At 38.5% G+C, this 27,464-nt stretch overlaps 1 protein-coding gene and 1 pseudogene across 6 annotated transcripts in view; one reads left to right on the forward strand and one right to left on the reverse strand.

Moving 5' to 3' along the window:
• Positions 1–27,464, forward strand: part of cort (cortex) — a 616,404-nt gene that overhangs the window by 471,985 nt on the left and 116,955 nt on the right. The window lies entirely within an intron of this gene.
• LOC137252777 (putative nuclease HARBI1) lies at positions 5,859–22,317 on the reverse strand (annotated as a pseudogene).

A 27,464-nucleotide genomic window follows, 5' to 3' on the forward strand; every position in this document is an offset into this window, starting at 1 on the left:
GTTAGGCATTTGGCCTAAACACAATTCTTTATTTTTCAGTTTTGCTTTTTCTAAACAACAGCTGTTGTGTGGTTATTTCCATGTAACCACCTACTTTTGCGAGTAAACAATTTTCCCGCTACTTTCGCGGGTAGAATACCAAAATCGTGTAAAAGTTGCCGCATGATTTCGTTACCGTGGTGAAGAATATTGTTACCACATATAGAATCCGGGCGTTGAACTCATTTATTAACGCTTCTTTTAATGTTTGCCACGACTTTAGGCCTCTTTCGCTTAACACAAATAATTTAGCAATACCGCGTAGTGACTTATTTGCTAGCTTTTGCAAATTATCCCAATGCATCAAAATAGCTTGTTCTTCGAACTCTTCTAACCACATTTCTATTGGAATTTTGTTAGACCCATCAAATTTTCTAATAGAATCTTCGATGTCGCGTAATGTCATCGTAAATTTTGGTATTTGACATATACTAATGCTGTTTGTACTTGTGCCACTATGCTTTTCATTTGTTTTGTTTACACCAATCGCTTCGTCTCGTCTTTCGTCGTCAGCAGAAGGAAAACTATAATAATGCGTAACTTCACCACGATTTAAGGGCCCATTACTGATACTTATGGCTGGATTCTGTAATTCAGTCTCATCTCAAGTCACTAAATTTGAGATTTTTCTTTAGAGACAATTTTTGTGACTTGGTATCATATTGGTAATCTATAAGGCCAAATCACAAGAAATTCACCAATTATATGTGGTGAGAACACACTGAGACAGTCAGCTGTTTGCATCTTACATTGAAGATGACAACAAAATGATTTTTTATCGATTTCATATGAAAATAGGTTTTCAAACACATGTAATAAACAAAATTATTTACTTAAAACTTGAAGAATATGATTTGTAATAAGCATGTACACACACACGATTGAAATGTGTGTTTAAAAAATGTTTAGCCCGAATCGATGAATTGAACGAATGCCATGGGGCCAGAGAATGAGTAATCGCTAACAGCCGGTTTGCATCACTATTTGCATTGTATCATTATAATTTTATGTGCTGCAAAAAATGGCTGGAAATGGTAAGTAATGTAAACAAATGCAAAACGTTTACATTTTGTTAATTTTCATGCAAATAAATAATATAAATTATTTTACAGTTATGGATAAACAGTATCGGACAAGTAAAGAACAAATAGACTGCTATTTGTCCTTTGTCCAAAGCCACCCCCGTATAAGGCAAAACAAAAACGACCCCACGAATCCTAAGAGAATGGAGGAGCTGTGGGCGGAATTGGCAGAGCACCTTAACGCACTAAAAGGACCGACGCGAACTCCGCCGAAATGGAAAGAGGTAAGTTGCTATATAATTATGAAATAGTGAAAAATAAAATGAACATATGAATGTCGTGTAGCTAATTTTATAATACAGCTTGCAAATGCTAAAGCACGGCCGGAAACGTTGAGAGGGGTATTAAAAGACGCGTCTTGACCTCGATATCATTAATCAAAAAGCGGAAGTAATTTTTTCTTTTAGTGAAGAGTTATTGGCAAAAAAAATTGATGCGAAAGACGCTTATGTGTGATGACACCAATAAGAAATTGACAAAAAATTGTCAACTTCCATTGCAAATATCTCTAGACAGAAATAAATAAACGAATCTTCACTTTCGGCCTATTGACATCGAGGACAAAACGCATATTTTGATACCTTTTCCGACGTGTTTTAACACTTAAGTTCTGTCGTATATAATACCGGAAACTTTCCTGTAACTCATGCGTGTACTGTAGACCCACATGCATAGAAATACTGAGGCTATGGCATTTAATGCTGTTGTTGTGCTATGCATATTACGGAAATCCTTCGCTTAATTTCGCACAGTCTAATTGGGACGTCTGCGGAGCAAGCTTCAATGGATGCGCCCTTTTTAGCTAATTCATCCGCTTTTTCATTCCCATCTATTCCCATATGCCCTGTGACCCAATATAGATGTATGCTTCTCCCTGTCCCGATTCTCTCCAGGGACTGCTTACACTATAACACGCATTTAGATGCTGTGCTATGCGAGATTATTGCCTTAATTGCTGCTTGACTGTCAATATAAAAGTTAACACGGTTGCAGCTTAAGCTATTCTCTTCCAGTGTTTGTACTGCTTTGGTTACGGCTAATATTTCCACTTGGAAAACGCTACAGTAATCCGGCGGCCTGTAGGATCTGTTTATTTCCGGATCAGCACAGTATACCGCAGACGCTACTCCTTCCACTACTTTGGACCCATCTGTGTACACATGTATCGCCTCGTCCGTCATTTGAGCACCCTTGCGCCAACCGTCCACCTCTATTGTGGCCTTAAGATCACCCTCGAAGCGCAGATGGGGAATCAGGTAGTATGTTCGTCTTGTGATTGATGACGCTATACTACTATGGCCATATGGTCGGCGCACAAAGCTACCCCGAGGCACCGAGCCTGGTTGCAGTTGTTAATGCTATGTTCTTTGCTACCAGGTCTACAGGTGGAATGTGCAGAAGGGCATACAGCGCAGCCGTCGGAGTTGTTTTCAGGGATCCCGTAATGTTGTTGTTGTTGTTGTTGTAGCAATGCTTCGCCCCACTGCACGAGACACACTGAACAGAGCATGACCGTCCTAAAAAGATTCTTTTCCGGCAGATGAAGCAAAACCATTTCACAGGACCGGGGTCAGGAGACGGACCCGGATTGGATTCGATGCCTTCCCGGAGTAAGAGAATATGGAGCAGTCCTGCTGCAAGGAGCTGCTGGGAGGATCACAATTTGTGGGGGGGGACGAAACAAATTAAATGGGTCACACTGAAATGACAGTCCTTGGTCGGGAAAAATCCCGAGTCTCTCCGGTACATAGAACCGACTGCCTTGGGAAGCGAGGGATCCCGTAATGCTAAGCATCGGGATCTTGTACCTCTTTGTAAACAAGACCATATCCGTCTTCACCGCATTGACTTTCAACCCGACATTAGATGCCCAGGTATAAATATCCCGAAGTGCCCGATCCATCAAAGAACTAATCGTTGGAAGGCACTTTGCACTTATGACAATTGCCACGTCATCTGCGTAAACCGTAAGTTTTACGGGTCCCTCATCGAATCGCCTGAGCATCTGATTGATGACCAGCGTCCACAGCAGAGGTGATGTTGTTGTTGTAGCGATAAGGTTGCTCCCCGAAGGCTTTGGGGAGTGTTATCGATGTGATGGTCCTTTGCCGTATCTGTGTACAGATCCATGAGGAGCTTAGGGTCGCCAGAGCCTCGTCTGTTAGTGAAACAGGATTCGCCGCGGATAGGTGAGTTGACAATTGGGTTTGGAGAAGCTATATATTGCGCTGGCAACCTGAAGAGTTGCGCTACACAGCCCCTTGAATCTGGTATTTTAGTCGCCTCTTACGACAGGCATACCTATCGCGGGTATATTCTGACCCCATACCCGCTGTGGTAGCAGAGGTGATAGCTCCCCTCCCTGCGGCGTGCCCATGCCCCCTGATTTCGTGGCCTCGTACAATCCCCATTGTGATGTAATCTTCCTGCACTTTAACATGCAGCCGATTGAAGGCTTGGAACTTGAAAAATATAAAAACCCCTTAAAATATACAGTAAAATTAGTCCTATTCAAATCATTTTTATTTCAGTCTCTTAATTATTGGAAAAACCAGGTGTGATCCAGGTCGAGGAAAAACAAAGCCAATCGATTGGTAACGGGAGGAGGACCGTTGGTAGAAGAAGATGTTTCTGAAAGTGAGCAGAGGGCATTAAATGCCATCGGTACGACGATAGTACTTGGGTAACCAGGCGTACCAACTATTGGTGCAGAGGTACGACTTTACTCCCATAAAATGTATATGAATAAAAAACTAACATTCTTCCTTGATTTTTTTTAGACTGAAATGGTAATTACATGCGACCCTCTCAGTCCACCGGTTGAGTTCGATGAACCCATTATTGAGACCCCGTCCCCATCATGTCACCCTTTTAGACTACCGGGTGAGGTACATGACGCCATTGTTGGGACTCCGACCAATTCACGTCGCCGCAACAAATCATCGTCAACTTCTGAAGAGATGTTTTCTAAGATGATGGGAAGTATTCAACGAAGAAAGGAAGCGGAACAACTATTTCGGCAAGAGTCACTGAACTGCATGACAGAGTTTTGCGCTGCCATGAACCACATGGCCAATGCAGTTTGTCCATTACGCGATCCCAAATCAACAACTAGGGATGAAGTGAAGTGGATTGACGATAATCAAACTGGATCGAAAATACCAACCGTCCACACCAATACGTACAAAATAGAAAATTATGTTCTTCGTAAAATACTATGTGTACAGTGCCGAAAATAAATATTGGCACACCTTATTTTTGCAATTTTCACTAATTTCTTCCTCAATAAAATTATTTTGAATAATTTTTTAAGAAGCTATATATTAAGACTCATTGCAAAAACTATAAACTTTGTTTAAAAAATGTTTGCAAAATTCGCCAAATTTTTTGGGTATGCAGTGTTGTAACGCATTAAATTCTAAGACACAAAAAAACTAAATGGGCTGCAAAACTACATACTCCAAAAGATTCTGAAAATTCTGAGAAAAAAGTTTAAGAAAGTCTGAGAAAAAAGTTTGGCAAACAATTTTAAAACAAAGTTTATAGTTTTTGTATTGAATCTAATACACAGTTTTTAACAAAATTATTTAAAATAATTTTACTGAAGAAGAAATTTGTGAAAATTTCAAAAATAAAGTGTGCCAATATTTATTTTCGGTAATTACTTTTGTTAAATTACTTCTTTTTAAATAATTTCGCAAAATTTTCTATGAAGTAGCTTTTATAAGTTGAAATGAATCCCCTGAATATTTTTTTATTCATTTAGGTATTTTTGATATTATATGTATGCAATTTTTTTTCATCAAGGATTTTTTAAAAACTGTCATTTTATATACCGGTTGTGAATTTGTTATTGTATTGTTTTCTATTTCTGTACTTTGATATACTATGTGCTTTTTAGCAATATAAAAGAAGTATTACATACATCTACGCTAAAAATAATAGTAGATGAATCCGATGTTTCCTTTATCAAAATGAAATGTTTAAAGGCTTGAAGCCATTTGTTTTCTTTATGTAGTTAAGATATTACTATTGAATTGAAATAACCTGTTGAGTTTTTGTTGAGCTTTAGGCAGGGATGCACCTTAACGTTAAGCTAATCGTTTATCAAAAAATTTCCACCGTTTCCGTTGAAACACTTCGAAATATTATCGATAAAGAAATTATCAAGATAAATTGTCTCTCGTTTTTAACCGAAACGAAAAGCTTTCGTTAGCGTTAAAAACGTTAACAGAAACGTGATACTTTATGTTTGAATTGTGCTGGCAATGCTATAGCCATGGTGAAGCCGTAAGGTGGCAACAACGAGCGCACATACACACACAAACTCTATGTAATTTGTTTGTGTAATTCGTTGGTGGTAATGTCAAAAATACTCTGAGAAATGTTCGTACTGTCAAAATTCATGAGAAAAGTTGCAATCAGCTTGGATAATGCTTTCACCTTTAATGACTCCGCCATCAATCAGCTTTGCCAGCATAGTTTGAAATTAATAATCAACATAAACGATTTGATTTCGTTTTGATATGGCAGAAAACGAAACGAAATCATTTCGTTAATTTGACGATCTTAACGTTAATAAACGAAACGAAATGACTTCGTTTCGTTTATTAACGTTGATTATCGTAACGAAATGATATCGTTTCGTTGGTTAAGCATGCCTGGCTTTAGGCCAATATTTTGAAACAAAAACTTAGTTAAGTTTTATATTCTAATTTTATTCGGTCAATATTTCGGCTACAGTGTGAGACCATCTTCGGAACCTGGATAAGCAATAAGAAAATTAAAACAATAAGTGACTGTGTTTAATAATATAATTTTTATTTATTATATAATATAATATTTATCAAAAATGGAATTGAAATGTTTAAACTTTAAAGCTATGAATAATAAAGCTGTTTTCAAAAGCATTTCATTTTATTTTTCTATTTCATTTAAAATATACAAATTTGTAAGCTATACCAAAGTTGTTACGTCTAACTTTTTTTTTAAATGTATTCTCATAAGCCACCCAGTGGGAAAGTGAGTAATGCATTACCTTTTTCATCAATGAAAAGAAGCATGAAGCAGTAATCAATGAAAATATCTTTGAAAAAGCAAGCGAATGTATAAAATGTAATGTATGCTGTAAGGTTTATGTCATATGCATTACTTTCGTATGACATCGCTGTAGAAAAATTCATGCCTGTTTTCGTTCATAGCTTATATTGCCAAAACTTACTTTGTGAACGAAAACATGCATGAATTTTTCTACAGCGATGTCATAGGAAAGTACTGTATATGACATAAACCTTACAGCATACATTACATTTTATACATTCGCTTGCTTTTTCAAAGATGTTTTCATTGATTACTGCTTCATGCTTATTTTTATTGATAAAAAAGGTAATACATTACCCACGTTCCCACTGGGTAGTGGCTACGACTTACATCCCCAGAGCGTTTAGGCAGCTCTGACGTGCCCTTCTACCTCCGGTGTAATACTCCGTCGATGCAAATGAAGTGGCCGTGCCTGCATCACCAGGAGCTGTGCTTTCTGCCATTACATCCTCTGACGTTGTGCAATATAGCACACGTATAAATAATAAAAGCGGCATTTCTGTGGGTGTACCTGAGAACGCGCTCTTTGGACAAGCACCTAAAGCGTGACTTTAGTACCCCATAGGCTTGCTCTATTGGGTTTCTTGCATTGACGTGTACCTTGTTATACCGTTCTTCATTGTCTGACGAAGGGGTTCCTATTGGAGTAAGCAGCCACGGTTCCAATGGATAGCCTGAGTCCCCCAAGAGCCATGTGAAGGACCCCGCAACATGCTTCCTTATGAGCTTAATACGTACTGGCGATGTCGTCCATATACCGGCGTCGTGGCATGAGTCAGGAAATCGCGCGTTAACATGGCGGAAAATAAGCTCATCATCGCAAATATATGAATGACGTTATTTAATTGTAAATATTTCAACGTGTTTTTGTGGAAGCATGCATTTTGTATACTTACAGCTTCAACGTTCACGCTGTAGTAACCCTTCCTGTCCATGTAATCGTGAGGCACTACACCAACAGTCGAAGACGACGGCGCAATTATGGCAACATGTGTGCAGTCAATAGCACCTATTACGCCTTTAATTCCAAATTTGCTATGAAAACTAAAAAAGCTTGAATTAAGTTAATCCTGTAAATGTTAAACCCAAATTACCCTATTTTACTGCTGTTGTAATGCTCAGCCGTGTTTGGAATACTAATTTCAGCATTTTTATGCTCAAAAACTAGCCTACAAATATCTTTGATGTTCCTGGAAACGGAAGATTGGCTAACAGCTACAAAATGGCTGTTTCCAACGCAGCTTTGGTATGAACCATTGGCTAGGAAATAAAGTACTGAAATAAACTGAAAAGAACAAAGTTTTAAGTGATGTGCATACGTTTTATAAGAGCTTTTTCCTTACTCGTATCTCAAACGGAATTCTCGAGTTCCGCACATAGTTGTCATGCGGCTTTAACTCTGAATAAGTTCCCAGCACAGCGTCTTGGGAAATCGCAAAAACCTCTGGAAAGTTTCTTCCTGCAGCAAAAAAGTGTCTTCCGTGTCCCGCAAACTAGCCAGCTTAAGCCTGCGGAAATTTCTACATCCCAAACAACCAGAACTTTTATAAATAATGCTTTTAATTAATAGTTTTTGTAAACAAAAGTTTTGGCAATGAATAATAGCATAAACAAGTTACTAGTTTCACCAAAACTTTCGTAAACTATGGTTTATCAATAAAAAACTATTAATTACAAAAGTTTTTTACGCTTTAACACTATTACCTTTCCTCATTTTTACGTTTTTGTAAAATTATGCCCCTATTACCGTTTACAACTCAACTCTGGTTGAGTTGAAATTTCGCAATTTGGTATTACAGATTACAACTCAACCTGTCAAAAAAAATTTCGGTTGAGTTGTCTAGTCTTACAACTTTTTGTGGCATTGCCGTTTACAACCTTGTGTTGGTGTAGTTGTCAAAGACGTCAAAATCTTACAACTGCTTACTAGCAGTTGTCTCATGCAATTTTGCAGTTGTTTTGAAAAATGTTACGTTATAGAAGACGGTTCACCACCTAATTTTTAACAAAGATGTTCAAAGTTGGTATCAAAAGACACGTTTCGACCTCCGATTTAAGAATCCGAAAACAAAAATTGTAATTCTTTGCGACAGCATGACACTGCTAATACGCGTCCAAAAATATCGAGACGCGTATTAATCTCGAGAACAATAATCCGAAGGCGGAAAAGAAACATTTTATCTCTTTTCCGGAGATATTTGTAGTTGAAGTCGGCGATTTTCATGTGGTTGTTGTAATGTTGTTGTCTTTTTTCGGTTTTTGTTTAATGTCTTTTGAACGTGTTAAAATTTTTATTTTCCGCCTTCGGATTATTAATACTGATGCCAAGACGCATCGTTTAATACCTCTCTCGATATTTTTGGACACGTATTAGCAGTGTCATGCTGTCGTAAAGAATTACCACAAAAATTAAAAATTTTATTTGTAATAAAATCTAATTTCATGTGGTTGTTGTATTTTGTACACAGCTATGCAGAAAGGTGTTGGACCCAACCAGAGTTATTTTTACGAATCGCGGCCAAAGGCCGCCAACGCAGAAAGGTGTTCTGTGCAAAAAAACTGTGGAACGGGCCTCATATTTCGGACCCTCTCGGGCCATTTTATGGGTCTTTGTAAATATCTTTCAAAAGAAATAAAATTTTTAATTTCCGCTTTCGAATCCTAAAAACGGAGATGGAAACCCGTCTTTTGATACCACCTTTGATAAGAGTTAGATGGTGCACGGGCTTATAAAACGTTACCAAAAAAAAAGCAAAAAATTTAAAGCCGGTAGTTAAACCTTTTTTAATCAAACAATAATCAACAATTTCGTACACATTTCTAGAAAAAACAACGTTTAAACGAATTACATTGAATAACTTTTTGACTTTAGTTGGACGAGGCTGGCCGCAGTTCGGATGCAGCCAAAATAGGTGAAATTATGCGAGTCCCATTGATACTTATCACTACTCCTGGGAATCCTATTTGAGTAAAATACAGTTTTTTCTGTTTGGGTTTAAATCTACTTCGCACAAATACGCTCCTCAATAATATCTAAAACCAGTCCAACACCAAAATCATTTCCACATCATATTTGATAGTTGCCGTCAGCAAGGAATCGGAGTATGGTGCATAATTTTAAAATACGAACGCGTATGCGGAAAAGGTCCTTAATTTTGTTTAGTACTGAGTAAAACGCTTCCCTTCAAATCTGCAAAATAACTTCATATGAAACTCATTATTTGTCACTTAAACATGTTTGGTAGTTCCAAGGAATTGGAATGATTACGCGAATGTTTTCCGTATTCGCGAAATGTCAATCACCAACATTTTTGTCATTATAAAATAGATTTCATATAATATTAATAAAAAAATCACATTTGAAAATGCTTAAATTTCTGCCACAAATTGATCAGCTGTTTATTTATCTGTCAAATCATCACTTTCTGAAGTTGGCAACTCAATTCAATTTCAACTGAAATAAGTTGTAATTCGTAATACCAAACAGGAGTTGAGTTGTCTTAAAGTTGAGTTATTTTAATTACAACCCAACTAAGTTGAGTTGTAAACGGTAATAGGGGCATTAGATACAAAATATATGTTTCTTCCTCCATGTTTTGGTTTTTGTGACCGACTTTAAACCAGCTCACAAAATAGTGACTCTTTTTTTGAGACTTGAGATGGGAGACAGTTTGCTGAATACCAGATTGTATCAAAACTAAATTTGACCACGAAATGTCTCTATTAGTGACTAGAGACAGCTTACAGAATTTACCTATTAGAATAGACTTGACTTGACTTGGCGTAAACTTGACAACTTAGCCACGATTATACCCCAATTAGCGCATACAATTTGGCATCATAATCAATAAATGTCAATTTGTATGACAAAGTGTCAAAATGAAATGGAAACAAACAAATGGAATCTCAAAATGTAAACGTCACTTAGAACTTACATAGAAAATCAAATTCTAAGTGAAGTTAAGTGTTCCTAAGTTTTGAGTAATCAGTAACATGCAATGTTCATTTAACAGAACTGTAAGTGACAGTTCTTAAGTCAACTCAAGTCTGTGCTAAGTATCAGTAATGGGCTCTTTACGCTCACTCTACTATTGTCAAAGATGACTTGATACGAAACTCTCTCATTTTTTGCGCTCTCACGAGGGATTTATCTCATTTGTGCTGGCAACAATCACAGATAAATCCCTCGCGCCAGCTGAAGCGGGTGCCAGAATAAAAAATGTGCGAGATAAAACGAAAAACGGGCCAGAAATTTCGGTAAAGTTTAGTTTGACCTACAACTGTAGAATAGCGTTCAAAAATTATGGGAAAAAGGATAAAAATACTTGTTTTAGTGTAAATATTATTAGTTCGAAGGCGGAGGATAAATATTATTTCCCATTCAAAAGGTATCACTAAAAACAGGTTTTATAAATATGAAGTCCCGATGCAACCAGTCCATTTTGATCACAGAACCTGGAACGTCAGACATGTAGGATAAGCCCTATCCATTAAGTGATGTTAACTATTATATCATAGGTCCGATTTACTGAAATTTCAAAAGAATATATGGATTTCACTGTGAGTTAAATGCGTTACAATATTTGACTAATTAATTTAATCAAAATGTAAATTTTACTTAGATTTGCTTATATTTAACTCTAACTGGTCGTATTATTGAAAAATAAGTTTAAAGAAATGAATATTTTACGACTATCATTTTATTAAATGATTGAAACTATAATCGCCGAAATGTATGTCAAAAATCCCAATATTCAGATCTATTCATTTTTGTTTGGAGTGGCATCTTTGACAAAAATGTGCATTTTGACAGCGCTCTCTCGAAACAAAGAGTTGCAAATCCATTCATCTATGCTATTGTTCTCCACATATTCGTTGTTTGCTTAGCTCTCGTTCTCAGCATCGTCGTTTTCGTTCACTTCATCATCTTCATCGTCGTTCTGATCAGCTTCTCCGCTGTGTCGTCCAGCGAACAAGTGATTTCGTCGTACATTTTTAAATTTTAACGTCTGCTACATCGTAGTCAAGTTCCAACATATTGCAAATCGTTACCAATTCACGTCAGCTCAAATTTGCATTCACATATTCAGACTTGCTTTGAATTCTTCGCTGCTTTCGTGTTGTTGTTGTTGTAGCAGTGCTTCGCACCATCCAATAGGTGCGGCCGATCACAAATTGTCATCAATATCCTCTAACGGGAGTCCAAGGAAACTTGCTGTTTCAACAGGGGTGGACTATAATGAGAGGGGTGTTAGAGGCGTTGGTTCCACATTACAATTAAAGAGATGGTTGGTGTCATGTGGGGACACATTGCAAGCGGGGCATACATTTTGTATGTCGGGGTTGATTCTGGATAGGTAAGAGTTTAACCTGTTACAGTATCCAGATCGAAGTTGAGCTAGAGTGACTCGTGTTTCCCTGGGGAGTGTGCGTTCCTCTTCCGCAAGTTTTGGGTACTGTTCTTTGAGTACTGGATTCACCGGCCAAGTCCTGGCATAAAGGTTCGACGCCTGTTTGTGGAGTTCACTGAGGACCTGCTTGTGTTTTTTTGCTTCATACGCCTGAGTTCTCAGGTGCCATGTTTCCTCATAATGCTTACGGAGATGACTCCTTAAGCCCCTAGGCGGTGTTGGCTCATCAATCAGATACCTGTTGGGATGCCCAGGTTTCTGGGTATTCAACAGGAACTGTTTGGTTAGCATCTCATTTCTCTCCCTTATGGGGAGTATTCGCACCTCATTATGTAGTTGGTGCTCTGCGGACATAGGAGGGCAGGCCGTTGCGATTCTGAGAAGAGTATTTTGGCAGGCCTGTAGCTTCTTCCAGTGAGTAGTTTTAAGGTTTGGCGACCATATAGGGGACGCGTAGCATGCAATCGGTTTGCTGGCCAATTGCTTTGTAAGTGGTAATGAGCGTTTCTTTATCTTGTCCCCAAGTACTGCCAGCAAGAGATTTGAGGATTTTATTTCGGCTCTGGATTTTCGGTACAATTGCGGCTGCATGCTCACCAAAATGTAGACCCCGATCAAACTTCGCACCCAAGATTTTGGGGTATAGGACAGTCGGTAGCGTAGTGCCATCGACGTGGATGTTCAAAATGGTCGACATTTGGGACGTCCAAGTTGTAAATAAGGTCGCGGATGATTTAGTCGGTGATAATGCCAGGTTTCGCGAATTGAAAAAACTGGAGAGATCATGGAGGTAGCCGTTTATTCTGTTGCAAAGCTCATCGATCTGTGGGCCCGGGCCTGTGGCCATTATTGTGCAGTCATCGGCGTAAGAAACGATAGTAACTCCTTCCGGTGGCGAAGGTAGTTTTGATATGTAGAAATTAAACAAAAGTGGGGATTTGATGTTTCATTTCTGAATTGCACCGATGCCTGCCGACCACCCAGAAAATTTGCGGTCTACCTTTTAAGACATGGAGGGGGGTATACCCTTCCAGATCTTGCAGTAACATGCCATGGTTGACCGTATCAAAAGCTTTTGATAGGTCAGCGCAACGAGTACTGTTCTATGGTGGGGCTTCTGATTTAAAACACAATTTATCTGGGTGCTAATGGTATTTAGCGCTGTGGTGGTGGTATGGAGTTTGCTGAAGCCATGCTGATGATGCTTTCGTCGTATGTAAAGCCACCGAATTCTCGGAGTCGTTGACGGTTACTTCTGTCGCCGTCGTTTTCAAAAATGAATTTGTGTATTAATACGATTTTGGTTTTGTTGCTACTGCGCAAGGCATGCCATTTTGCTAATGCGAAAACTAATTATATGTATGTATGCACGTACGAGTTTTTCCTATTATTTCTTTTAGCGCGTCTTAAACTTTCCAATAACAATAAATTTAAGTTTCGCTTCGTTTCTAGGGTAATTATACACTTTTTGCTTTGCTTAATCGCAGCAATTTTCACAAGTAATAGCACAATTCGATTCAGCTTAGTCTTTTACCCGTATACGCATGCCGATTTTTACGTTTTTTCTTCGGTTGTGCCCCCAATATATGTGGGATTATACTTATGCGGCAGTTACTCACGAACGTACGTACCAAAAACGTGTCAGCTGACACGACCTATCTTATGAGTGTGCAATGTAAACGAGAACTCACCGACGTGCAACGCCCGTACGTACGTAGCCCGGAACGTAGAAATCAAAACAATTTTGATTTTTTCCGTAAGAACGGTCAGCTGATCGCTCTCTCACTAGACAGAGTTACCTAGTAAACTTTAGTGCGCTAATTTTTGACCGTTTGCAGTTTTATGCAAAAACACCTAATTAAAGTTTGAACAATTGTGAAAATAATTCGAAATAATTCAGCCCTATTCTGCATTTCGACTTGGATTGGAATTTTTTCGATTTGGCAATTTTGGTATTCTGTGTTCCAATCTCTTTCGATCCAACTTCGAATCGTTCGATTTTTTGTATTCTGCATTTCGATCGTAGTTCCGTTTTTCTAAGTTGCAAATTAGTTGGCGGAAAAATATTTTCATTTTATTTTTTTATTAATTTATAACAAAATTTTAACAAAAATGTAAGTAAAACTTGTTAAGAAACGTAGAAGGCTTGATGATGATTGTTTTTTATATGTTTCCAGGTCAAAAACAACATGTCGATGTCGAAGTCCTTGGACGTATTTGCCCCGCAAAAGTATCCAACACATACCTGAAAGCATCCTTGTTAAGTCGGAAGTTTTTTTTGAACCTAAATAAGAAAATAAGTCATTAAACTTTACCACTTTTAAGTTCAATTTCTTGCAATTCGCCACTCATCTCAAATGGATTACACAAATCTCGCAATATTTGCCTTTCCATTCTCGCCTGGCAATTTTCGTATGCGTTGCTTTCCAACTCCATAAATAATGCCGCGGCTATTGATTCCATTATAATAGACAACAATAATTTGTGTCTGTTCGTTGGGTCCAGTTATATGCCAAAGCAAGCTGCCGGCGTAGAGTAAGGTGAAGCGAAAACGTAAACAATCCTTGCGGAAAGAATAAATAAACCTTTATAAAGTATTTTAGGCCAGTGCAATGAAATTAGCATCCTTAAAATTCAGAAAATATCAACTATATTCGTGCAGGAATCCGTTTTAACAAAACTTGGTGGCCACGGCAGGGAATTGGTCAAAAGAACGACAAAAACACGCTTACAATTATGAAAGCACTTCACTCAAAAAAATATAATACTGCGGCAATATATTCTATTGCTTTTTTTGTACAAAATGGCGTGGATAATAAAATATAAAAGTTGTTCAGTGTTTTTTACAAATTTTCTTTAATTTATTTTGTTCCAATGTTCACACATTCCGTACTAACAGCTGATTTCGAAAAAACATTTGCTCTTCCTCTTCTCTTTACGATTCCGTCGTAATGCAGAATACCAAACTTCGATTAAAGCGGAGCGTAGAACGGGAACGTAATCGAAATGCAGAATAGGGGTGATTATGTAAAAGTGCAGATTATAAATATGTAATCTATTTATATTTATTTAATATTAATTCCAGCCTTTTACAACATCAAAAATTAAATTGGAAAAGGTTGATATTTCCATAAGCATGCATGCAAAATGGCCAATGGCAACAGTGCTTATCTGTAAACAATACACACACAAATATGTTATGTACATGTACAAAGACGCACGCATTGATTCCTACGGGCTTGAGAGTTCGGTCAAACGTGCTTCGTACGACAAACGTCCGTACGTACGGCACACGTCGGTGGGTAACTGCCGCATTAGTCGCGTTGGACTACGACCCGTACACCTGAACACAATTAAGAAAGCGTATCAATGTCTCATGTTTTGGACAGTAAATTCAATGTTTAATTATATGAAATGTTGAAAGTATAATGAATGTTTAAATAAGTTTAATAAAAAGTTTTAGTTAAGTGATTTAATAAGAAATGAAAAGTTGACAGAGCTACATAATTCGCATCGTCAGATGAACGTCTTTACTCCTCTCGCGTCGTTTTCTTTTTAGTTCCTTTGTCGCTGCTCATTTCTACTCTCTTGCTGCAGTAGTTTAATGCGGCAGTTACTCACGAACGTACGTACCAAAAAGTGTCAGCTGACACGACCTATCTTATGAGTGTACAATGTAAACGAAAACTCACCGACGTTCAACGCCCGTACGTACGTAGTCCGGAACGTAGAAATCAAAACAATTTTGATTTTTTCCGTAAGAACATGTCAGCTGATCGCTCTCTCACTAGACAGAGTTGCCTAGTAAACTTTTGTGCGCTAATTTTTGACCGTTTGCACTTTTATGCAAAAACACCTAATTAAAGTTTGAAAAATTGTGAAAATAATTCGAAATAATTATGTAAAAGTGCAGATTATAAATATGTAATCTATTTATACTTATTTAATATTTATTCCGGCCTTTTACAATACCAAAAATTAAATTGGAAAAAGTTGATGTTTCCATAAGCATGCATGCAAACTGGCCAATGGCAACAGTGCTTTGTTGTAAACAATACACACACAAATATGTTATGTACATGTACACAGACGCACACATTGATTCCTACGGGCTTGAGAATTCGGTCAAACGTGCTTCGTACGACAAACGTCCGTACGTACGGCACACGTCGGTGGGTAACTGCCGCATAACTCTCTGCTTCAGGAGTTTAACTCTCCGCTTCCCACACATTGTAAAAATCTATAACAGCTGACGACTGCTAATCAGTGCACGGACCTTTAAAAAGATAATGTTGGCAGACGAAAAATTTGAATAGTGGTAGAAGTTGGTAGATTTTTTTCCAACAAAATAATAGCTACACTTTATATTTGTACAAAACAATTCATAATTTATTGTAAAATATATAAAGCAGATTTCATGGAAATGACACTGCAAAAAACATGTAAACAAAACAAGAAAATACATGTAAATTTGTATATAGATAGCTTATGCCTATATGATACTTGATTTTTTCCTGAATTTCGAGCTTGAAATACTGACGAAAATTTACCGAAACGTCTAATTACAACAACAATTTTCCAATGTACCAAAAATTCTGCCACAAAATAATCGACTTCGGCATGTTATCGTTTACTTGTTATTTTTTTTCGTTCAAAATTATTCACAAAAAACTGAAGAAAATAGCACAGGAAAATATTTGCGTGCGCATTTATTTCATAAACAAATTTATTTAATAATTTGGGAAAAATTTAAACAACGTGACATCAGGACGGACAAGGCGACAGCTGTTTCGATTATACCTTGTAAATCTCTTCAAAGCCTTTTCTCCCGGGAGTGGGAGTCGAACTCGCACCCCTACGATAGTTGAAATGGTTGTAAACGCATTCAGCTACGTCATGCCTGTTGTGAAGTCTTTCCCAATTGCCAACAACAGGCATGACGTAGCTGAATGCGTTTACAACCATTTCAACTATCGTAGGGGTGCGAGTTCGACTCCCACTCCCGGGAGAAAAGGCTTTGAAGAGATTTACAAGGTATAATCGAAACAGCTGTCGCCTTGTCCGTCCTGATGTCACGTTGTTTAAATTTTTCCCAAATTATTAAATAAATTATAAAATTAAAAAATTGCTTCAAATAAATGTTTTCATACATTTAAAAAAAAAAAAAGCAATATGGGCAATCCCCGATTATTAAAAATTTATTTCTTGTTTGAATTTGTGCACACATTTTTCAAAATTGGTTAGTTTGGTTAGTGTCACCTATTATTTGGGTGTGCTCAGCAATTAAATACGTTTACCTAATGATCGCAGTATTTGGCTTCAATGCGAATATATTGAAATGTTTGTAGATTTTTGGGGTTTGGCGGTAGAAGTGGTAGAAAATGAAAATGGGCTAAAAAGTTGGTAGATCTACCAATAAAGTGGTAAGGTCCGTGCACTGCTGCTAATACGGGTCCTAAAATAATCGGCTTGATCTCAGTATTAATAATCCAAAGGCCGAAAACAAAAATGTTGAGTCGTTTAAAAGATACTGTAACGAATTTAGGGGAATTCCGCTTATTTTACACCTTCTACTAAAGTTCGTATTGCTGAACTGTTGAATAAATAACTCCAATATTTAATAATGCAAAATGGTCTTTATTAGACTACTTTAATAACACTTATGCTTCGCAACTGATAGTGTGCTTAAATCGAACTGATTGGTCGTGCCTTAGGTAGTGCTGCTTTTATACTCTTTGGTTTCCTCGTTGGCATATTTCTATGCGTTTCAATTTCTAGAATTTACTACTTGTTTACCAGCTTTAAGCTCACCAGATGCACGTTTATAGCTTCTCATATGCGCGTTTATATGTGAGTGATACTTGCACAAATGATTGCCTACTTTTGTGAGATTATCAGATTAATGCATGTGTATGTGTGAGAAATACTTTGCTGATGATTGCATACTTTTGTGAGCATCTCTCCGCTGCTGGCATGTACATATGTGTAGACATAAGAATTGGTTTGTTTATGCAGATACAAAGATACAAGTGACTCCTTAGTATCAGCCTAGAGATGATAGTATGCCTTAGTGTTGCTAATATTCGTCCCACTGCCCTCCACGTAAGTCTGATCGTCCCGATCAGACAAATTTCCTGATCTAAACGCCGCCAGCCTTTCCAGATGAACCACTTTCATTTTGGTTCGTGGTTTACCAATGGTTTGTATGCGGTAAACTTCATCGTTAATCCGTTTTACAACTTTATATGGGCCTTCCCAATTGCACTGCAGTTTCGGGGACAACCCGTTTTTTCGTTGTGGGTTGTATAACAGCACCAAATCTTACTGAAAACCTTCCGAATTAATTGCTTTATCATATCTGGCTTTCATCTTGTCACTCATAATCTTGGTTCGTTGTCTTACAATATCATGTATTTCCCTCAGCTCTTCCTCCAAACCACCAGTGGATTTCTTGGCATTCCTCTCCGCATCATTATTTGTCCCAAACTCCAAATCAGCTGGCAGTCGAAGGTCATTGCCAAAAATTACTTTTGTATGGGTTTGGCCCGTTGTCTCATGCACTGCTGATCGGTAAGCCATCAAGAATAATGGTATGCGGGTATCCCACTCGTTATGGAACTTTTCCACTACTTTTCTTAAGTGCTCCTCCAATTTTCTATTGAATCGTTCCACCATACCATCGGACTGAGGATGCAATGCAGTTGCCCGTGTTATTCGAATACCCAATGATTTAACCATTTCATGGAACACAGCTGATTCGAAATTCCTGCCTTGGTCAGAATGTAACTCCATTGGTACACCATACCTTGCAACCCAATTGTTTATAAACACTTCTGCTACTGTTTCCGCTTCTTGATTTGGGATTGGGTATACCTCTGGCCATTTGCTGAAATAATCCATAACCACCAGTACATATTTGTTTCCGCAGTTGCTGGTAGGAAATGGACCTGCGACATCCATAGCGATCCTTTCAAATGGCGCACCTGAGTTATATTGCTTCATTTGGCCATGACTTCGGGTTTTGGGCCCTTTCGCTTTCCTACAAATCCAGTTGGCAATCCATTCAGTGACCGACTGACGGCAACCAACCCAGTAGAATGTCTATTTAATCTTCTCGAGCGTCTTCGTGATTCCAAAATGACCTCCGCTTGGACCATTATGCAGCTCGCTGAGCAAGTCAGGAATCCGCTTTCTGGGAACAATTATCTTCTGCATTGACCATCCTCACTCTCCCATACTCGATGCAAACAACCGGATATCAATTCTAAACTGTTCCACTGTGCCCAATATGACTTCGCAATGGGACTCTCTGCTGACATCTCTCTATTTGGTCTTTCGTTTCGTTCGAGCCCTTGCATAACATGTGACAGATCTGTATTTTCTAGCTGACACTTCCTTAGTTGTTCCTTGTCCCATTCATCCGTACGTGTTATAGTCATTAGCCGGACATCTATAATGTCTTCTTTAGTCTCGGCCTTTGAACAGTGCTTGCATTACAAACTACATGGTCTTCGTGACATTGCATCAGCATTGCCATGGGTACTACCTTTTCGATGCTCAATGGAGAAGTCATAGCTTAGTAGTCGTTCGATCCACCGTGCCAATTGTTCTTCTGGATCACGGAACTGCAAGAGCCATTTTAACGCTGCATGATTTGTCCTGACGCGGAATCGCTGCCCGTAGAGGTACTTGCGAAAATGTTTAATGCACTCTACCAATGCCAACAGCTCTCTCCGAGTAACGCAATAGTTCCTCTCTGGTTTTCCAATTGATCGGCTGTAATAGGCAACTACCTTCTCCTGTCCATCGACCAGTTGTGATAAAACGCCTCCTATAGCATATCCGCTGTATCTGTATCTAGAGTAAACGTTGCTCCTGGATTCGGATATGCCAACATTTGGGCAGTGCACAAACGCTCTTTCAATGCTTAGAAAGCCACTTCTTGCTCCTTCTTCCATTAAAAAGTTTTATTTTTTCTTGTAAGCTCGTAGAGGCTATGAGCTACGCTGGCAAATTTTGGTAAAAATCGGCGGTAATATGTGCACAGCCCAAGGAAACTTCTCAATTCATGTAGGTACTGTGGTCTTGGCCAATCCTTTACAGCCTCTATCTTTTCCTTCGCAGTGCATATGCCCTATGTCGTTACCTTGTGACCCAAATAATTTACTTCCTTTTTAAACAGCGCACACTTTTTGGGACTTAGTTTGAGACCAGCGCCAGCTATTCTCTGGAAAACTTCATCCAAGTTTTTAAGATGTTCATCAAAGTTCTTGCCCAATGCGATGATGTCGTCCAGGAACACCAAGCATGTTTTCCAATGTAGTCCTTTCAATACCTGATCCATGGGTCTCTCAAAAGTAGCTGGTGCATTACAAAGTCCAAAAGGCATTTCTGTAAATTCCCAAAGACCACATCCGACGCTGAAGGCTGATATCTCTTTGTCTTCCTCCTTCACCTCCACTTGCCAGTAGCCACTTTTCAAGTTCAGTGTGGGAAACCATTTCGGACCAGAGAGCGAGTCTAGAGTGTCCTCAATTCTTGGCAATGGGTAGCTATCCTCTTTCGCGACGTCGTTCAACTTGCGGTAGTCCACGCAAAACCTCATTTTCCCATCCTTCCTCTTTACAAGTATCACCGGTGAGCTCCATGGACTAGCTGATTGTTCGATGACGCCGCTATCGCTCATTTCTTGTACGATTTGACTCACAACTTCCCGCTTGGACAGTGGAACACTACGAGGAGCTTGACGTATCGGCCTCGCGTCTCCAGTGTCAATTTGATGTTTCACAAAATTCGTACGGTCTGTTTTGGAACCATCTTGGTCAAATATGTTCGCGTACTTTAGGAGCAGTTGTTTGGCCTTACTCTGATAGGCTTCCTCTAGCCCCTCCGCCCATGCCGTGATGTCATTTGAAAGATCAGTATTACTAGATGAAACGTGTTCCGGGAGCTGTTCACAGTTAATAACTATTTCAGCCTCTTGGCATCTTCCCAAAATAGCTCCTTTGGTCAGTTTGAGTGGTGACTTGAACTCATTGGGTACTCTTACCGGAATACGTCCATCTTGTTTTGTCATAGCCTACAAGTATGTTCGGTGCTGATTTGTTTGCTGCTTCGACAACCCACAATTTGTTTGTCCCACAATCTCCATCAAGCTTTTCCCAGATGATTGCTTCTGATTTTGGTGGTATTTGCTAACTCTATTCCACCAGCACTCGTTTACTGCTGTAGCCTCTCTCGTAGCCGAAATTAAGTGGTACATCCATGTTCTTATATCGCATCGTCTTGCTTTGCATGTCGATCTTGATGCCCTGGTCGATTAAGAAGTCCACTCCAATTATGATTTCATCAACAATCTCTGCCACTATAAAATTGTGTACTACCGTGACGTTCCCAATTGCGACTTCACATGCTACTTCTCTTAGAACCGTGGTGTTTTCTCCAGTGGCTGTACACAATCTTGCTCCATGCAATGTTCTTATCTTTTTGTTGACTAAATCCGCTCGAGCGATGGAATGAGATGCACCCGTATCTAGAGCCAGTAATCGTTCCTTTCCATCCACATGTTCTCCGACAGTAAGATTGCTCGACCTTCTTCAAATCTGCGAGATAGAGATTATGGGGCATTGAATTGCGGGAGCCAGCTGTCGCCCCTTGCGGTTGACTCGCTTTATTTTAACGATTGAGTGGTCTGGGAGATTTGCTCGTCTCCTTCTGCTCTGTGTTTACGACCACCCACACTGTTGGAACTGTTAGGGTTGGTGTTGCAATAACGCGAAATGTGCCGTGGCTTACCACACTTAAAGCATTTGACTGCATCATTATTCTTATGCTGCGTACCCTTCAATGCTTCCAAAATTGTGTCTACCCACTCTGATCTTTTTACTTCCACACGATGAGCCTTGTATGCTGGTTTACTCAATAGGGAGGCAGATTCCTGAGTCAATGTATGTGATACAGTTTCAGCAAATGTCAGCTTTGGGTTTGCGTATGTAGCTCGCTTCGTTTCCACATCCCGTATGCCATTTATGAAGCTCTGGATTTTTACCCTCTCGTTGTATTCCACGGGTGCGTCAGCATTTGCTAGATGGGCCAGCCTTTCGACATCCGACGCAAACTCCTGCAAAGTCTCATTCTATTTTTGGTTGTGGTTTTGCAACTCTATTTGGTAATCTACTTTCTGTGTTCGCTTCCGTATCGCCTCTCTAAAGCGCTCATCAATGTTTCGTAGTTGTTCCGCTATCCTTCGGGAATAGTCTGTAGGATTTCAGCAGGAGATTCTTTCAATGCCACGAATAGTGCAGCAACTTTATCTTCAGCACTCCAGTTGTTCACTGCTGCGCTCTTCTCAAACTGAATCATAAATACCTGGAAATGAACAGAACCGTCAAAGGATGGTATTTTTACCTTGGATTACTCGTTGGAACAGCTGGGCGATTTAGTTGCAACTGCTCCATACGACCTTTCAATTCATCGACTTCTGCCTGAAATTCAGCGATTTTTGCATCCTGCGCTTCTAACTGCGAAGACATTTGTGCCACCAGCAATAATAAGCGCTCCTCCTGTGCTTCCAATTTGGTGGTTATACGTGTCTCCTGCGACTCCAGTTGCGATGTCATATATGTCTTCTGCTCTTCCGGTTGAGATGCTATACGTGTCTCCTGCGATTCCAGTTGGGATGCCATTTGGGCTTCAATCTTGGATTTTATACGTGTATCCTGTGATTCCAGTTGGGATGCTATACGTGTGTTCTATTCTGCCAGTTGAGATGTTGTACTTGTCTTTTGATCTTCCTGTTGAGATGACATTTCGGTTGATATTTGTTTCAAAACTGCTAGTATCGCGTTAGTGTCAACACTTGCCAATGGATTCGGAGTCTCTATCTTCTCCTCCATTTTAGTCGCTGGCTCTTCCACATCAGGATAAAAGACATACTCGTCCACATTAATTCCTTCCAACCCCATTAACTCTCGTAGTTCGATCTTATTGCCCGTTGTATTCAATCCATGGTTCTCCAACTCCTTTTTCAGTTGCTGGATGCTTAATTCACTTAACTTTGCCATATCCTTTTTGTCCTCTGGAATTACTCAGCAATGCCTCTTTTGACACCAATTGTAACGAATTTAGGGAAATTCCACTTACTTTTCACCTTCTACTAAAGTTAGTATCGCTGAGCTGTTGAATAAATAACTCCAATATTTAATAATGCAAAATGGTCTTTATTAGACTACTTTAATAACACTTATACTTCGCAACTGATAGCGTGCTTAAATCAAACTGATTGGTCGTGCCTCAGCTGGTGCTTTTATACTCTTTGGCTTCCTCGTTGGCATATTTCTAGGCGTTTCTATTTCTAGAATTTACTACTTGTTTACCAGCTATAACTACAGATGCACGTTTATAGCTTCGCTTATGCGCGTGTATATGTGAGTGATACTTGCACAAATGCTTGCCTACTTTTGTGAGCTCAGATATATGCATGCGTATGTGTGAGATATACTTTGCTGATGATTGTATACTTTTGTGAGCATCTCTCCGCTGCTGGCATGTACATATGTGTAAACATAATGATTGGTTTGTTTATGTAGATAGAAGTGACTGCTTAGTATCGGCTTAGAGATGATAGTATGCCTTAGTGTTGCTAATATTCGTCACAATATTAACGCAAATCAAGTAAGGAAGGCTAAGTTCGGGTGTAACCGAACATTACATACTAGCTTTGAAGACAAAATAAGGGAAAATCACCATGTAGGAAAATGAACCTAGGGTAACTCTGGAATGTGTTTGTATGACATGGGTATCAAATGGAAGGTATTAAAGAGTATTTTAAAATGGAGTGGGCCATAGTTCTATAGGTGGACGCCTTTTCGAGATATCGCCATAAAGGTGGACCAGGAGTGACTCTAGAATGTGTTTGTACGATATGGGTATCAAAAGAAAAGTGGTAATGAGTATTTTAAAAGGGAGTGGCCCATAGTTGTATATGTGAAGGCGAAAGTTATATTTTGCGTCAAAAAACCGATCCAATCACCATGTTTCGCTCTTTTTTCGTTTTTTTCATTTTTTTATTTTTCGTAATTTTCGATATCGAAAAAGTGGGCGTGGTCACAGTCGGATTTCGTTCTCTTTTAATACCAACATAAAGTGAGTTCAGATAAGTAATTGAACTAAGTTTAGTAAAGATATATCGATTTTTGCTCAAGTTATCGTGTTAACGGCCGAGCCGAAAGACAGACGGCCGACTGTGTATAAAAACTGGGCGTGACTTCAACCGAGTTCGTCCATTTTCACAGACAACAGTATATAGAAGCTATGCCCTTATAAAATTTCACAAGGATTGGTAAATTTTTGCTCGACTTATGGCATTAAAAATATTGTGGACAAATTAAATGAAAAAGGGCGGAGCCACGCCCATTTTGAAATTTTATTTTATTTTTGTATTTCGTTGCACCATATCATTACTGGAGTTGAATGCTGACATAATTTACTGTATATACTGTAAAGATATTACATTTTTTGTTAAAATTTGATAAAATTTTTTTTTAAAGTGGGCGTGTTCGTTATCCGATTTTGCTAATTTTTATTTAGCACGTAATAGGAGTAACGTTCCTGCCAAATTTCGTCATGATATCTTCAACGACTGCCAAATTAGAGTTTGCACAACTTTTAAATTACCTTCTTTTAAAAGTGGGCGGTTCCACGCCCATTGTCCAAAATTTTACTAGTTTTCTATTCTGCGTCATAAGGTCAACCCACCTACCAAGTTTCATCGCTTTATCCTTCTCTGGTAATGAATTATCGCACTTTTTCGGTTTTTCGAAATTTTCTATATCGAAAAGTGGGCGTGGTTATAGTCCGGTTTCATTCATTTTAAATAGCGATTTGAGATGAGTGCCCGGAAACTTACGTACCAAATTTCATTAAGATACCTCAATATTTACTGAAGTTATCGTGTTTACGGACGGACGGACATGGCTAAATGAATTTATTTTTTCGCCCAGATAATTTTTAAATATATAAGTCCATATCTAACTCGATTAGTTTATTCCGTTACGGGGTACCGTTATGCGAACAAAATTAGTATACTCTGTGAGCTCTGCTCAGCTGAGTATAAAAATGCTTATTTATGATAAAGCTCTCTAAAAGTGTCGGACGAACAATACTCACATAGTGGCGATGATATGCCATAACTTCATCCAAAATAGCGGATATATTAAAAAAATACCAAATCTTTGTATTATTTAATTTGTTTACAAACAATGGCAATTCATAAATGTGTCGAATTCCTTATAAAGCCTTTAATTTCAGCATGTGGTAGAGATTAATGTCATACATACTGTCATTTTAACAAAAACCCTTATATAAATACATATATGTCTTAACGAAAAACCTTAGGGGAAAGCCCGTTTGACAAGCCAAATTAAAATTAAAAAATAAATGTCAAGCGCGATAACTTCCGAAGAGATTTTCGGCCGAGCTTCTCTTCCAATTTGCGTCGTGCTCCTTTTTAATTTTTCGTAAAAATTGGCGGGACGGGACCTACTTGTTTTATGTCCACTCCGAACGGCATCTGCGAGGCAGATGAGTTTTCACTCAGAGCTTCTCATGGCAGAAATACACTCAGAGTGCTTGCCAAACACTGCCGAGGGGCGACACCGCTTAGAAAACTTTTCTTCTAATTGAAAAACCTTATTTCTAAAATTTTGATATTGCTTTGCCCGGGGTGTGAACCCAGGGCATTCGGTGTGGTAGGCGGAGCACGCTACCATCACACCACGGTGGCCGCCAAACTGGTTCAGTTTTATTTACATAAAAGCCTTATTTTTTGTGTATTTTTAAGCTCGTTCGATCTAAATGGGTTGAGTGCAAATAAAACGAGTTATTTCACCTTACGGCCCAACGTTTCGCCAACTTTCCTTGGCATCTTCAGGGCGGATCTATATTTGTAACAATAAAACATACCAAACAACAACAGTTAATGATTTAAAATAATCCCTAGAAGAACATAGTTTCATACACCAATAAATTGAAAACATTCATTTACATTGGTATTTAAACATTGAAGCTAAAATACGAATTTAGACATTGATTGTTGTCATTAAACTAAAAAACTGATTTTTACAATTAAAAACGATACCATTTAATGTGGTACACTTGTCATACTAAAACTAACTAAATAATATTAAAGCTCATAAGCATAATAGGTAGCTAGCCGCGATACCGTCTGTGTCCTCTTTCTTGTTCATCGTTTTATCTCTGTTTTGCAAAATCCGTAAGCTCTCTAATGTGTATCGTGTTTTTTCTTTGGCTTCCTTGTCTATAATTTTCGTGTTTGCAAAATCAGTCATATGCTTGTGTGTTGTTGCGTGTTGCGAGAGAGCTGTGTTTTGTTTTTCCTTCATGTTCGGCTATTCGCGTGCCCAATGCGCGCTTAGTTGTGCCTATGTAAATTTTATTGCAATTTTCATCGTTGTTTCCTTTGCATTCTATTTTATAAACCACGTTGTTTTGTTGTTCTATGTTGAGTGGGGTTTGTGTTTTTGTGAAGCATCTCGATAACGTGTAGTTAGATCGGTAGGCTATTGTGATATTTTTCTGTTTAATTATGTCTTGTGCTAGATTTTCTGTTAGCCTGGGAATGTGAGTGACACTATGGTATTGCTTTGTTTCTTTATTGGTTGTTGTTGGTGATTGATTTGGGGTCTGTTGCATTTCATGTAATTTGTATTGTATTAGGTCCGATATGAGGTGGTTTGGGTAATTACTTCTTGTCAGCGTCATTCTTGTTTTCTGTATATAAGCGCATGAAATTGGCTATGGCTTATTGTCAAAACTTTGTTTATAAAATTTTTGGCAGTATTAATTTTGTATTTTCGTGGTTGCGCTGATAGGAAATTGATTAGGCGCCCATAAGCTGATGGTTTGGAGTACCAATCAAATATGAGGCCTTTATTAACTTTATGCATGCGTGCATCTAGGAAAGGAATGCTATTCATCCAAACAGAGAACTCGACTTCTCGATAGATTCTCGTGTCTCGAAGTACTCGTAAATCTCGCGAGCTTCTCGACATTCTTACTTAATCGCTGTATGGACAGTATTTATACACTTGGTTTTTTTACTTGTGACTTTTTTGTTTATTATTTTGTTTCATTGAGATTTAACTCAAAACTTATTTACTATACATATAATTTTGTTCGCAATATTTTATTTTTCAACGAAATATCAAGAACACGGCTTCTCGCGAGATTCTCGAATCTCGAATTACTCGAATTTCTCGTAGTACTCGTGATTTTCTCGGCTTTCAATTCATTCGCTGCATTGGCAATATTCTATACATTTCGGGATTTTTTACTTGTGGGTTTGCGAACATTTTGGCTTGTGTTCCAGAAGAAATCGTAAGCTCTATATAAAACAGCCAATGAATAGATTAAGTTGAAAGTCGAGAAGCTCGCGAGCCTTACGAGTAATTCGAGAATCTCGCGAGAAATCTCTTCTCGAACCTGTTCGAGAAATCGTAAGCTCTAGTTTTAACCATCGGATTTGATAGATGTGGCATTTACTTCGAGTGGCTTTAGAAACTGGAAAAATGCGAAAGATGCTAAAAGAGGTTTTCCACGACATGAAAGGAGAGGATCGCATGTTGAAGCTATGATTTTGTGGGAGGAAAAAAATAATCGGCAAAATACAAACACAGAAATTTCAACTCTTGTCAATGACGAAACACTTGGTAAACATATATATTACATTAAATATTGTGACGAATATTAGCAACACTAAGGGATACTATCATCTCTAAGCCGATGCTAAGAGTGACTTGTATGCACATCCATA

Source organism: Eurosta solidaginis, chromosome 5 (assembly GCF_040869045.1).
Source record: "Eurosta solidaginis isolate ZX-2024a chromosome 5, ASM4086904v1, whole genome shotgun sequence".
Lineage (NCBI taxonomy): Eukaryota > Metazoa > Arthropoda > Insecta > Diptera > Tephritidae > Eurosta > Eurosta solidaginis.